Source organism: Pongo abelii, chromosome 8 (genome assembly GCF_028885655.2).
Source record: "Pongo abelii isolate AG06213 chromosome 8, NHGRI_mPonAbe1-v2.0_pri, whole genome shotgun sequence".
Lineage (NCBI taxonomy): Eukaryota > Metazoa > Chordata > Mammalia > Primates > Hominidae > Pongo > Pongo abelii.
The window spans coordinates 54,198,414-54,201,997 of record NC_071993.2 but is presented as its reverse complement, the minus strand read 5'-3'; positions in this window follow the sequence as shown (position 1 = coordinate 54,201,997).

Here is a 3,584-nt window from a genome sequence, read left to right as displayed (position 1 = left end):
AATAGAATATATGGTTGGGTTTTACACCGAGACATTCCATTCACAGGGACGAGCAGGAGAGTTTTTATCTCAACTGCAAAGAGGCCTTCCTCTTTCACTAATCCTCCTCAGCACAGACCCTTTACGAGTGTCTGGCTGGGGGACTGTAAGGTCTTTCCCTTCCCATGAGGCTGTATCTTGGGCTGTCTCAGTGAGGGGGAGACCTGGACAATACCCAGGCTCAATACCCAGGCTTTCTTGGGCAGAGGTCCCTGCAGATTTCCACAGTGCATTGTGTCCCTCGTTAATTGAGAATGGAGAATGGCGATGACTTTTACCAAGTATACTGCCTGCAAACAAATTGTTAACAAGGCACATCCTGCACAGCCCTAAATCCATTAAATCTTGATTCAATACAGCACATGTTTCTGTGAGCACAGGGTTGGGGTTAAGGTTGCAAATTAACAGCATCTCAAAGCAGAACAATTTTTCTTAGTACAGATCAAAATGGAGTTTCTTATGTCTTCCTTTTTCTACATAGACACAGTAACAGTCTGATCTCTCTTCCTTTCCCCCACAAAAACACCACAAAACTTTCCTGTGATTTTGAGGGTAGCTTTTTCTCAGTTGGGCACCTGGTATATTGCAGTAAATCTTTGATTACTGTTTTCCTAAGTCCCTGAAAAGTTGGCACACACAGATTCTGTTTTTTTCTTTCAATGTTTCTGTGGGGGAGCAAGGGCTTGGAGCGTTTAAGCCACCATTTTGCTGACATCATTCCATGCTGCTAGTTTTTGCTTGTAATTTCATTTTTACATTAATTAACGAAAAGCTTGAAGATAAACGTAAATATCAAATACTCTATTAAGGCTCACACACACACAAAAAAACCCAAGGCTCCTGCTCGACTCTTTCCCACTTCTGATCCCACTCCCCAGAAGCAGCCACTTGCAAGTGTTTTAGCTTTTTCTTCTGATTTTACGTCCTTGTTTTTAAAAATATGCTTGTACTGACTGCTGTTTCTTGCTGTTGGCAGCTTACATATTCTCTGTTGACTTCTTCCTATGGGGGAAGAGTATTTAGCTTTCTCATAGCTGAGTTTTCCTAAAGGATTCAATCCTACCCACTTCCATTTCTGCAATGTGGTTATGTTACTATGATGTTTTGGTCTCAAATTGTAGTGACAGAGGTGTTCTCAAACTTTTGGTGATCCTGGTCTCTCTGTTCTCATGTAAGACTGGGGCACCAAACCATAAGTAGAGCTCTGTGTGCCAGAAGCCCATGTAGTTTGCACTGTTCCATGTTGCCTCCTTCTAGGGACCTGTCAGTTCTTGTGGACCTTCACCACCCAAGAGCACTGGCTTCCTCTGTGGTCTAAAATGTAGACCCTTCTTCAAAATCATCTCAAACTGGAAATTTTACCAGAGTAGGTGAATGAAATGAAGATTCTTGCTCCCCATAACCCTTCATTGGAAGATCTCTTTTGCTGAAGGAAAAAGAGAGGAGAGTGTAAAGAGAAGGAAATTGGAAACTGTTATCATTAGTTAGGAAAGGGGTTGTCTTGCATGTTAGTGTGGGAGCTGCCAAGGGCAAAGTCTGTGTTGTGGATGAGTTTTGAGAGTCCAGTGCTTTGTTTTCCAGCATTGTTTGATACCACAGTGTCACCTAGATACCCTAAGTGCAATGGGTAAAGTATGGTTTTGCAGCTAGACCTGGGTTCAGATCCATGCTATTAGGTTGGCACAAAAGAAATTCTGATTTTTGCATTTTAAAATTTGCTGTTTGATATTGGAATACATTCTTAAATAAATACGGTTATGTTATACATCATTTTAATGTGCATTATGTTTTTTGCTAATGACTTATTACTTGCTATTTATTTTATATTTATTTTAGACTGTGGAACTGATGTTAGACAAAAAGCGAATTCAGGTGATTTTCTTATTTGAGTTCAAATTGGGTCATAAAGCAGCCAAGACAACTTGCAACATCAGCAATGCATCTGGCCCTGGAACTGCTAAGGAATGTACAGTGCAGTGGTGGTTCAAGAAATTTTGCAAAGGAGACAAGAGCCTTGAAGATGAGGAACATAGAGACTGGCCATTGGAAGCTGACAACAACCAACTGACAGCAGTCATCAAAGCTGATCTTACAATGACGCGATAAGTTGCCAAAGAATTCAGCGTCAACTGTTCTGCAGTCATTTGGCATTTGAAGCAAATTAGAATGGTGAAAGCTTGATAAGTGAGTGCCTCATGAGATGAGCAAAAATTTAAAAAATTGTCATTTTGAAGTGTCATCTTCTCTTATTCTACACAATAATGAATCATTTCTCAATCCGCTTGTAACGTGTGACAAAAAGTGGAATTCATATGACAACCAGTGATGACTACCTCAGTGGCTGGACCAAGAAGAAGCTCCAAAGCACTTTCCAAAGCCAAACTTGCACCAGAAAAAGGTCATGGTCATGGTTTGGTGGTCTGCTGCTGGTCTGATACACTACAGCTTTCTGAATTCCGGCAAAACAACTACATCTAAGAAGTATGCTCAGCACATGGTTGACATGCACCAAAAATGGCAATGCCTGCAGCCAGCATTGATCAACAGAAAGGGCCCAATTCTCCATGACAGTCCTGGACTGCACATCACACAACCAACTCTTCCAAAGTTGAAGGAATTGGACTACAGAGTTTTGCCTCATCTGCCATATTCACCTGACCTCTTGCCAACCAATTTCCACTTATTTGAGCATCTCGACGACTTATTGCAGGGAAAATCATTTCACAACCAGCAGGATGCAGAAAATGTTTTCCAGGAGTTTGTCCAATCCCAAAGTATGGATTTTTACACTGCAGGAATAAACAAACTTGTTTCTCATTGGCAAAAATGTGTTGATTATAATGGTTTCCAGTTTGATTAATAAAGATGTCTTTGAGCCTAGTTATAATGATTTAAAATTCACAGTCTGAAACCGTAGTTACTTTTGCCCCAATGGAGGCAGGCAGTGACATTCCCTGTGGAGCTTGATCCTCAGGCAAGGGAGGACCAGGCTCCCACAAGGGAATGTCACTACCTGCCTCTGTTCGTGCATCTGCCTCTGGGTGTGGGCCTCAGCAAGCTGTGTGTGCAGATCCCACATTTGGTGAGCACAGTGGGAGGGAGGGTGTGGGGCTAGGGGCTGCTTAGCTGGTACCCTGGGTATGGCCAGGCTTTCTCTGAGCTCATGCCTGTCTCAGGGCTCTCAGGCTTTGGAGAGCTTATGAAGGGCCCTGCCTGGATCCTCCATGGTGGGGTCAGTAGCCACCCTGACCCCAGTCCCAGTGGAGTAGGTGAGGAAGAACAGACATCTGCCTACCAGACAGATGCGCCTCACAGCTATGGAAATTGTGACACATTGCTTGACCGGTCAGAGCCTCAAGTTTTTCATCTGTAAAATGAAAATAATACAGTATGTGGATTCAGATGCAGACTAGAGGAGGCAGTAGAACAGTGGAGGGGAGAAGGCTGCTCTTGGATGCATGAGAACCACCACATATAAGCGTGATGTTTAGGAGGTAAACATTTATAGACATGGTCATTGCTGGAGGGGAGAAGAGCCTCCTGGT